Source organism: Mus caroli, unplaced genomic scaffold (genome assembly GCF_978045245.1).
Source record: "Mus caroli unplaced genomic scaffold, Mus_caroli_1 scaffold_18, whole genome shotgun sequence".
Lineage (NCBI taxonomy): Eukaryota > Metazoa > Chordata > Mammalia > Rodentia > Muridae > Mus > Mus caroli.
Genome location: NW_028227273.1, coordinates 45,493,070 through 45,504,383, shown reverse-complemented (window position 1 = coordinate 45,504,383; position 11,314 = coordinate 45,493,070). Strand labels below are relative to the sequence as shown.

Sequence of the window (11,314 nt, the reverse complement as noted above, 5' to 3'; positions counted from 1 at the left end):
ATTTATGTATACCACGTGTGTATGATATACATGGGAATGTATAAGCATGATGACATAATGTAGGTCTAAGAATCTGTGTATATATGTGAGTAAGTGTGTGCAGGTGTGTGGGAGTGTGTAACCCCAAGGTTGACATGGGAGTTTTTTGTCATTGTTGCTTTTGTTTATATATATATATATATATATATATATATATATATATATATATATATACTGTCGCTGTCTTCAGACACTCCAGAAGAGGGCATCAGATCCCATTACTGATGGTTGTGAGCCACCATGTGGTTACTGGGAATTGAACTCAGGACCTTTGGAAGAGCAGTCAGTGCTCTTAACCACTGAGCCATCTCTCCAGCCCTTTGATACAGGGCTTTTTATTATTTTTTTTTCAATTTTTTATTAGATATTTTCTTCATTAACATTTCAAATGCTATCCCGAAAATCTCCTATACCCTCCCCCAGCCCTGCTCCCCTACCCACCCACTCCCACTTCTTGGCCCTGGCATTCCCCTGTACTGGGGCATATAAAGTTTGCAAGACCAAGAGGCCTCTCTTCCCAATGATGACCGACTTGGCCATCTTCTGCTACATATGCAGCTAGAGACATGAGCTCTGGAGGTACTGGTTAGTTCATAGTGTTGTTCCACCTATAGGGCTGCAGACCCCTTCAGCTCCTTGGGTACTTTCTCTAGCTCCTCCAATGGGGGCCCTGTGTTCCATCCAATAACTGACTGTGAGCATCCACTTCTGTATTTGTCAGGCACTGGCCTAGCCGCACACAAGACAGCTATATCAGGGTCCTGTCAGCAAAATCTTGCTGGCATATGCAATAGTGTCTGCGTTTGGTGGCTGATTATGGGATGGATCCCTGGGTGGGGACACAGGACATTTTAATCCATCACTCTCCTCTTTATATGTCAAGGCAGGGTCTCCCTCCCACTAACTCAGAGCTCATCAGTTTCCTCCCACTCGGTCAGCTTGCTGTGGAGAGTCTATGTCCGTCTCCCCAGCACTGGAACTACAGTGAACCTGTATAGCATTTATGTGGGTGTTATGTGGGTGCTGGGGATCTGAACTCAGGCCCTTCCTCTTGTTTGGGAAGGCTTTGCCCACTGATCCTCAGCACCAAGGCTTCTCCCTCTTGTTATTATTCCTTAGCCAATATAACCACTGTTTATTTACATGGCATGAACACTATACTGGGTGATATAAACAACCTTGAGTAGTGGTTTGTACCTGAAATGTCCCTGGGGGCTCATGTATTAATGTCTTGACTCCCAGTTGATCATGGTATTTTTGCATTAGGGTGGAATATGCTCCAGGGTGATACTTGTTCAGTGACTAAAGCACTCACTGTGCAAGCATAAGAACCAGAGGTTGGGTCTGCAGCCCCCATATAAATGTCAGTCAGGTATGGTGCCCAGCTTTTAATCCCAGTGCTTGGGAAGTGGAGGCAGGGTATCCCTGGGGCAAGCTAGGGAAGTGTGCTGAGCAGGTCCACGTAGCATATAGCACAGCCTTCCACATTGGTCTCTTCTGCACACCATGCTTTGTGGGGCTCACTCTGGGCTTTTCTGCTCCTGCAGAAGAGAAAGCTCATCCCACAGTGGTCCATTCTGGGATCCTCTCCCTAGTGTAGATGCTGGCTCTGCACACAGCAACCTGGTCATGAATGGGTGGACTACAGTATTTCCAGATCATGCTTTCTAATTTGGGAGCTATGCTTGACTCCCATCCCTAGTAAAAACCTTTCTGTAATCCCAGTTGAAGCCACAGCAACACCACAGGCTCTCTGGCTGCTCTGGGTTGGCCTGGCCTTGCCTTGGGAAAATTGCCACAAGACTGGTTAGGATGCAAAAAGCCCTTTATAACGAGTGGATTCTGCTTTCAGAGTTACCCCAACACAGTGGCTAAGAACCTTTTTTTGGACTTGTACACCTTCTAAAATAAGTGTATTAATTTTTAAGTTTTACTCATATAATCCTGAAAGCCATGCTATTAAACTACGAAAGGCAAAAAATTTTAATGACTATAAAGAGACCTATAAATGAATATTATTGTATTTTCTCCCAGCCTTCCACTTTCTCCTTTTAACCTTTTAACACCCAGGGATGTGCTCCCATGTTGGAGGTCATGCCCACAGAGACTGGGGCAGGAGCTGTGGCCACTGAGGATATGAAGTCATTGCCCTAAGTTTGGCTCTCCTCCTCCTCATCTTGGCAAGCAATCCCCATTTTCAGAGAGACCTGGCTCTTAGGATCAGAGTGTGACCTTGGGGCATCCCTCTTCTCCCCCCATAACACTTGATGTCGTGCTTTATAGGCTAGGGGAGCTAGGGTGGGCACAGCTGGAAAGCCTCTTGCCTCTCAGGAATGTTCTGAGAGGCAACCACAGGCACCGGGCTATATGGGTTTCCTCTTGGCAGGGAAGGGCTTGGCTGCTTTTCTTGAAAGTTCTCAGCCCGAGTTAAGGAGCTGTGAATCAACCCGTGGTGATTTAACGGTATGAAGCATTGCTGGAGACGGCTTCCTCACCTGTAAAATAAAAAGGCTGGACTGAGCAATTGCTGGGGCCGTTCCTGCTCTGACAAGCAAGGCTTCCAGAAACCCTGGCCGCATGTAATACTGTGGGCTTGGACAACAGAGCTGAGAAGGAAACAGGGAGGGAAAAAAAACGTGTTAGGAAGATCATCTCCCACTGGGTATTTTTACCTGGAAAAGGGGCTCCAGCATGGCTCAGCACATCCCCAGTCCTTGTATGACTAACAGCCCTGATTTTTCAGTGAGCTTACCAACACACTCAAGGGGCCAGCCCACTGCCTCTTTTCCTAACCTCAGCTTCTTTTCCCTTTTTTAAAAGACACGGTTGGTCGGCGGGGTTTCTGTGGCTCTCTCTAGAAATAGTCTGGAACATTTTTCTTTTGGCAAAGACAGGCTATGTGTAAATTTTGCTTATTCAGTAAATAGAGCCATGCAGGGCATGGAAAAAGATAACTTTCCTTTAATTTCTCTCTCTAGGTGTGTGTGTGTGTGTGTGTGTGTGTGTGTGTGTGTGTGTGTCTCGGGGGAGGGAAGAGTGTGAGAGCAAGAGAAATAACTTACTTGAAGGTGAATCCAGTAAGGGTTGAAAATAAAAGACTCAGAAGTAGGGACAGGGAAGCCAAGGGTACTGCCAGTCACAGAAGGATCCCAGGCAAGGAGGTCATGCAGGCAGGACAAGTGGCCTTTGGGTAGGAGGCAGGTGAAGAAGGAGGTACAGGAGATTCCCTGGGCCCCCTCTCCCTCCTCTCTGCCACAGCATCTCCCCATCAAGCCTCCTAGAATGCACAACAGACCCATGGATCTCAATGTAGTGAATGGCAATGTGCAACAGCCCAGGGGGAGAAGGCACTGCCCCCCACCCCCACCCCGATGCAAAAGGATACTCAAGAAGATAAAAAAAAAAAAAAAAAAAAAACTCATCTCCCAGTGTAGACTATGGTCACAAACATTTACCAGCCATCATCCATAAAGGGACCTTGTTAGCATTTGGAGGCTCAGAATCAGCCACACAGGGATGTGTCCTGGCTCCACCACAGCCGAGCTGTGTGAGGTTAGACTGACTGCTTAATCCACCTGTTCCTTAGCTCAAATCATGAATATAGGTCAGAGATCCTAATGCAAACTGTGTGGGCCTATCCTGGGGATTAGCGGTAATAAATGGGAAATGGCTGCCAACCTGGGGTGCCTCTAAAGCTGGGTTTTAAGTGCCGCACAGGAATTATTTGCTCAAGATAAGCAGCTAGATCAGTCTTAGTCTGTGGCCCTTCACCACCCCATGGTATGTGGTTATTGAGCCTTCCTTCTTCTCCATCCTTCCCACCCAGCCTTGAGGAAGAGCCATTTTATTCTTACCATGGGCGATGATTGACGGAATGACTCCCTGAGGAAGCACAGGTCATTGGTGGCCAGATCAGAGGCCACGGAAGGAAACAGAAGCTTGAAGAGCTCCCGGGTCATGTAGGGAGTTTCCTTTGTTCATGTGCCGTTTCCTTTGTTTTATTTCGTGTGTGTGTGTGTGTGTGTGTGTGTGTGTGTGTGTGTGTGTGTGCAAGTAGAGGCCAGAGGATGGTATCAGAGATCTCACTGTCACTCTCCACCCTATTCCTTTGAGACTGTCTCTCACGGAACCTGAAACTAGGCAGGCAGTCAGTAAGCCCCAAAGATCTCTTATCCCCACAGGGGCTATGGGTAAAGCCACACCTGATATTTTACATGAGGATGGGACTTGAACTCGGGTCCCCAAGCTTACTCTTTTCCTTCTCTTTCTATCCTGCCTCAAGTTGGTTTGCATTTATTGAGGCTATTATGTAAAATAAGGGTGGCAAGATCATGGCATTGAGACGCTGTGATATCAGTACCAATACCAAGACAGCCTTAAGTGATTGGCAGGCATGGGGAGTGTATATGTCAGGGACATGCCGGGCCAAGAAATGATCTGAGTCCTGGGTTAGATGAAGCAGACAGAGAATTTCTTGCTACTCAGAATGACATGTGATTTAAAGGCTATGAAATGTTTACTTCTCAAACTTTCCATTTCCTTTGTTGAGCACATGATTGATAACCTGAACTGTAGAAGCCAAACTGTTGCAAGGGGCTCCTGGGCTTCTCATTAGCAAACGATAGGGTTCCCTCCATCCGGACAAGCTGAGCCTGACTGCTCACGTCCTTCTGGGTGGGAAGGACCATCTCTGCCTGGGACTCTCAGTGCTCGCACCCAGAGGACAGTTTGGACTAGCTGCTGCTTCCTCAGATGCTGTGCGACCTGAGCTGCATACAGAGTAGAGAGACAAATAGCCTTCTTTAGCCTTGGGTGTGCATCCTAAGTAAGTAAGGGCCTTTCCCAGTGTCCATACCTCTGTAGAGGTCAACACAGTTTGGGTAGAGTCTCACTGTGGGACCCCTTGAAGCCTTGGATGCCAATGAAAGCTACCCTGGGCTCTGTTGAAAGACACTAGTGGTTCTGCTGGTGCTGGGGTGGGAGAAGCCTGCTGAGCTGGAGTCTTCAGTCCTGAGTTCATTTGCATGAAAATCATGGTTTCTGTCTCTGCAGCCACACACTCAGGGTTGCTGGGAGGAGGCTTGTCACTGGTGGCTCTGGTAACAGATGAAGTGGGTCAGGGCAGCAAGCCAAGAGCTCTGCCTTGAATGGATCGATAATGACAGACTCAAGGGTCATTCTCTATGAAGCACAGGGATGGACCCAACGTCAGCAGAGAGAATTTTCTAGAACTGGCTCAGGCTGGGCTCTCCTCCAAGCTTTGGCACTTTGCAACTGGGTAGCCTCCAGCTAGACATTTAGATTTTTCTGAGCCTTGGTGCGTTCCATTAAAAATGGGCATGGTGGGGCTGGAGAGATGGCTCTGTGGTTACAAAACACCTGCAGCTTTTCCAGAGGACTGGGAGGGGCATCACTGCCTATAGCTTCAGCTCCAGGAAATCTGATGTTCTTTTCTGGCCTCTACAGGCACCAAAACACATGTGGCCTACTCTCACAGACACACAGACACATAGTGAGACACAAACTTAAAAGCATCTCTTTTTGTTGTTTTTTCTGAGACAGGGTTTCTCTGTGTAGCCCTGGCTGTCCTGGAACTCACTCTGTAGACCAGGCTGGCCTCAAACTCAGAAATTCGCCTACCTCTGCCTCCCAAGTGCTGGGATTAAAGGCTTATACCACCACGCCCAGCTTTTTTTTTTTTTTTTAAGCAAAGAAGTTGTTGGAAATGAAACTGTCCGCTATGTGGGCTGGCCCCACCTTCTCCCTCTGTACCACGGACTTTACCTTCAGCCTCATCTCTGTGGTCAGCTTGTCATCAGTCATCTTTACTCATTGTCTCTAAGAAACAGTAGTAAGGAGAGACATATAGCGTTTGAACTAAATATGCTGGCACATACTGCAATCCCCACACTCACAATGATGAGGCAGGAGAATAAGACTTTGAAGAAAACTTAGGATACACACACACATACACACACACATACACACACACACACACACACACAGAGGCCAGACAGAAGAGAGCATTTGATTTCCTGGAGCTGAAGTTATAGGCTGTGGTGCCCCACCCAGTCCTTTGGAGCCATCTCTCCAGCCCCATCATGTCCATTTTTAATGGAACACACAGAGGCACTGGAAATCTAAATGTCTAGCTGGAGGCCACCCAGTTGCAAAGTGCCAACGCTTGGAGGAGAGCCATGCCCGAGAGCCCATAACTAACATCCATTAGTTCTTATCACCCCCTGGAATGTATTGTTCCAAATGGGATTTTTAATTGATTTTTATTTATGTGTATGTGTGTATGTGTCAGGGGGTTGTGTGTGTGTGTGTGAGTGTGTTGTCTCCTGTGACCAGAAGAGGCAGTCAGAGCTGGGTTCCCCTGGAGCTGGAGATCCAGGTCATGTAAGCCACCTTGAGTGACTATAAGTGGTCTTAGCCTTGAGCTGTCTCTCTAGGTCCTCCAATAGGATTCAAGGACAGTTACAAACAGCTTACACTTCACCAAAATAAATAGGATTGAGTCCATGAGAAATTGAAGGGAAACTATAAATAAACTGGTGTCCAGAATGCCCTCCCCAGGGCCCCACAAAGCCTCTAGAAGTGTATAGTATTCTGTGCCAGATGTCTTTGAACACAGAATGGGTTCGACAATTCACAGGTAGATGTAAGTCAGTCACAAACCAATTGAAATGAACCTCACAAATGGAAGGTTGAATAGAAGAAGGACGAATGCAGAAGCAGAAGTGAGTGTGCTTCATCACCAAAGACTTATTTATTTTTATATAAAATTGCATGGGTGTTTTAATTGCATGTATGTGTACCATGTGCATGCAATGCTCTTGGAAGCCAGAAGAGGGTGCTGGAACCCCTAGCATCAGTGTTTCATATGGCTGTAAGCTACAATATGTGTGCTGGGAATTGAACCTGGGTGTTCTGAAAGTGCATCAAGTGCTCTTAACCATTGAGCCTTTCCCCCCCACATCCCCTACACTCTTTGAGACAGTGTCTCATATAGTCCAGGTTTAGCTATATAGCTAAATATATAAATATATAACTATGAGCATGGGGATTGTAGCATGTGCCAGCATGCTTGGCTCAAACAATATTTTATGATAAGTATGTGTATGTGTATGTGTATGTGTATGTGTATGTGTATGTGTATGTGTATGTGTATGTGTATGTGTATGTGTATGTGTATGTGTATGTATGGAGAGGTATTTTATGGGGGTTTTGCGTGGTGGGAGCCCTGGTTTGTAGTACACAGAAGTCTGAGAGTCCGGCTGGGCAGGGCAGCAATGATTAGCTACCCTTGCTGAGTCCTATGCATCAGGTACTTGCTGACCAGGGTGTGTTCCCTCCCAGCCCTCCGGTGAAACAGTCAGGTACCTCACTTTGCAGCTGAGATATTGGGCCTCTAGATAACTTCTTGCCTCCCCAGATGCCCCTCTGATCTGTGTCAGTGCCCCCACCACCACCTTCAGCCCCTTGCCCATATAGCACAAAGTCTGGCACACAACTGGTACTTAATAAACGCTTGAGGAAGGGAAGCAAGCGGGGAAGAAAAGCATGCCACTGAACCACTCAGCCTTCCTTGATGCTCTGAAATCATTTCTGTCTGCTCCTTAATTCCCAGCACACTCAGAGGCAGAGCCAAACAGCACTTAATTGCTTTCTGTTGCTAGGTCTCAAATGTTCTGTCAGCTGCTGGCATGTGTCTCTGAGCCCCACTGTTGTTTGGTGCTGGTGAGAAATAAAGCCGGATGAGTACAGAGGGAGAATGGAATTCTGGGAGCCTGTGGATGCCTAGCCGCCTCCACCTCACCTGCCTTGACCTCCCTTATTTAATATTTGCATAGATGTATGTTTGAATTATCTGATTTCTGAGGCATGGGGGCAACCCTAGCACTTGGGAGATGGAAACGGGAGAATCAGAAGCTCAAGGTCACACTTGGCTCCATTTTAAGTTCAAGGCTGTATTCGATTCTGTCTGAGAGGGTGGTGTTATTAGCCTTTATTAAAGTGCAAAATGACGGGTTCCACAAAAACATTTTCATATGTGTCTATAATATAGTTTGACCATATTTCCCCCATATCTTCCTGTTTCCCCTTTCCTTAATAGTCCCCTTTTACTTGTATGTTGTTATTGTGTCTAGGTTTTATACATAAGAGACAGCACAATGTACTTATTTATCTGAGTCTCATTTATCTTACATTATATGGTGATCTCCAGATCTGTCCTTTCTTTCCTGCAAAGAAATTTGGCTTCACTCATTTTTCATGGCTGAATAATACTTTGATGTATACACATACCGAATTCTCTTCACCCACTTACCCACTGATGAGCATCCAGGCTGATTTCATGACTGTCATTGTGATTAGTGCTATAATGAATGTGACTGTGCCGATGTCTCCTGACCCTTGGTTCTTGACTGAAAGTAAAAGTGAAGGAATTGTTTGGAATGAACATGCCTGCTACCTTCCCCAAACCCTAGGACTTTGGTTCTGTCCCTGCCCTTTTCCCCTCCCTTGAAGTCTTTGCGTCAAGAGCTCCAATTTGCCAACCATTCACCAGATAAGTCTAAATTACACTCTCCTTGCCCCAAGCCAGTTGTTTTTTTGTTTTTTTGGTTTTTTTTTTTTTGAGAAGCCTTAACCAAAGACTTACCCAGAACTCCAAAGCTTCCAACACAGTCCTAGGGAGGCATCCCCCTCTTCTGAATCACACCTCATCTCCTTGGAATTGCTGCAGATGTGTCTCTCCTGCCCCTTGGGATGATTGCATCTCTCTCCACTGTTTGTGTTACACAAAGTCAACATTCAATGAATAATGAATTATGGAAATAATAACCAGGAAGAATTTATGCCCCGGCATTGGCGGAGTCCAAAAGAGAGAGCGAGAACTCGTTGTAAATTACACCCTGGGACTCGCAAGTGAATAACACAGGCGCCCTCCCCAGAGACCTCCACACCAGCTCGTTTAAATTAATAAATCCCACTTTCCCCAGTACCCGAGTAGAGTAACAGTCTTTATTTATGTGTCTCAGAATCAGCCGGAATCTCCGAGCGAGGGAGAACAATTAGCCAGCCTGTCTTCCACAGAGAAATTTCCCAGACGCCACGAAGCCTGTGGACTCTGATTTTGGCTGAACGTAGGAAAAGAAAAATTGAATTCCACCTGGCAAATTGATTGCTTTGAAATCTACAGGCTGCCAAAAATCCAAATTGGCGGAATTTTTCCCTTCTCGCTTACCGCTCTTGCGTTTTCTGTGTACAAGCCTAACACCCTGCCACAGACTGGTTTTTGCAGAAAAATCACTGGCATAGCATAAGCAGAAAGGATAGGGTTTGTCTGATGGGGCCCTGCCTGGGGTGCTCCAGGTTATTTTTGGTGTGTATGTGTGTGTGTGTGTGTGTGTGTGTGTGTGTGTGTGTGTGTGTGTAGACTGAAAAGAACCTCAGATGCCACCCCTCAGGAGCTGTCCACCTTATTTTCTTTCCACTATTTTTAGTTATGTATATGTCTGAGAGAGGGGTCCATGCATTTGAATCCTACCAACTGCTGGAGATACAGGAGTTTGTGAGCTACCAAACATGGAGGCTGGGTACCAAACTTGAGTTCTCAGCAGAAGCAGCAGTGCCCTTAACCACACAGCATCTCTCCAGCTTCTACCTTGACTTTTGAAGCAGCCTTTCATCTGCTAGGCTGGCTGGCCAGTGAGTCTCAGGTATCTTGCTGTCTCAGCTTCCTCAGAGCTGGGGCTGTAGGCATACCCCACCATGCCTGGCAAGCACTTTTAGAGACTGAACCATCTTGCCACCTCCTGGCATTTTTAATATGTAACAAATGTACATTTTAAATATGTACAAGGCCTGGATCTGAGGCCCCCTCAGTCTTAGAGAGAGATCACTGTGGGGTTCATGAAAAGTATATGACAGCTGCTAGAATCTCTATGCAGTGTGTTTTCCAATGGGGATAACCACAGCAGACCAGCACACAGACCACTACACAGATCACTAAACAATCTGTCCATGAGTGCTCTGAACAGGCAAGGTGGGGACTTGTTCCAGTCTGCCTCTTTGGAAGAGGAGGTAGGTGTGGTAGTTTGAATGCTTGGCCCATGGGAAGCAGCACTATTAGGAGGTGTGGTCTTGTGGGAAGAAGTGTGTCACTCTGGGGGTAGGCTTTGAGGTTCTGAATTCAGGCTCTGCCCATCGAGACCCTTTTTCTATCTGCTGAAGAGAGTCTCCTCTGCCTGCCTTTGGATCAAGATGTAGAACGCTCAGCTCTGTCTCTAGCCAGCACCCTGTCTGCCTGCATGCTGCCATGCTTCCGGCCTTGATGATAATGGACTGAACCTCTGAACCTGTAAGCCAGCTCTTCACAGCAATGGAAACGCTAACTAAGACAGAGGAAGAATCTTTCATACTCCCATCTCTCCAGCCTCATCCTCAGATGATCGCTGATCTGTTTGCCATGCTCACCCCAGTTCATCTGGCTTTAGGACGCCTTGTGAGCCAGGACCTTTCCCCTTTAATCAACACAGACCTCACACTGCTCTCATGTCAGATAGCAGACCCAAGCTCTGTGGTTCCCCAGGTCACCTCAACTTCTGACCTACTGGATACAGAGCTGTGGCTTCCCGAGTCCCTAATTCAAAGAAAAGACTTTGGGGCAGCAAGCATGCCGCCACACGGATGACATTGCTATGTTCTTGGAATGTGTCACCTTCTTGGATGACCGTGCCTATCCTCAGCCATCCGAGTATCACATCCTAGGCAGCAAGAGTCTCATTGCAATTTTTCTCCTCGGCATGATGAATGGAGACCCCAACCACATGATCGCTCTCCATCACGTACCAGGGGGACATCATCAAGTTGAAGAAGCGCTACCCTGGCACATGGGGATTGCTCACTCAGGGCCTACAAAGAGAATGGATGACTCCGTGGGGTGAGGCCTCTCCATCCAATCGAGCAAACAGACTCCAGGATGCTGTCTTGCATAGGACCTATCTCTGTTCTGGACATTTATTACTTCTTGCCAGGCCAGGATTTCTCTTCCTGCCTTCCAGTGTTGAGAGCCCCAGCTGGAGGTAATTAAGCCACGGGCAGCAGAAGGCAGCCTTGGGCTTGCCAGCCTCATGTGCTAGAGGAATCCAGAGATATAGAACCTAGGTCTGGGAGATGGCTCAGCAGGTCAAGACCTGAGTTGAAATCCACAGCACCCATGCTGGCACGTGTGCCTCTGATTCTAGTGCTGGCTGCCACCTAGAAGCAG

General features: G+C 47.1%; 1 long non-coding RNA gene across 1 annotated transcript; it reads right to left on the bottom strand.

Annotated features, from left to right (window-relative positions):
* Positions 1 to 1,475: 1,475 nt before the first annotated feature.
* LOC147000397 (uncharacterized) lies at positions 1,476 to 8,902 on the bottom strand. Its single transcript, XR_015045943.1, has 4 exons — positions 8,705 to 8,902; positions 8,372 to 8,468; positions 3,102 to 3,316; positions 1,476 to 2,534 (listed from the first exon to the last, which is right to left on the bottom strand). It is a non-coding gene; the product is annotated as an uncharacterized LOC147000397 (long non-coding RNA).
* Between the last annotated feature and the right edge of the window lie 2,412 nt (positions 8,903 to 11,314).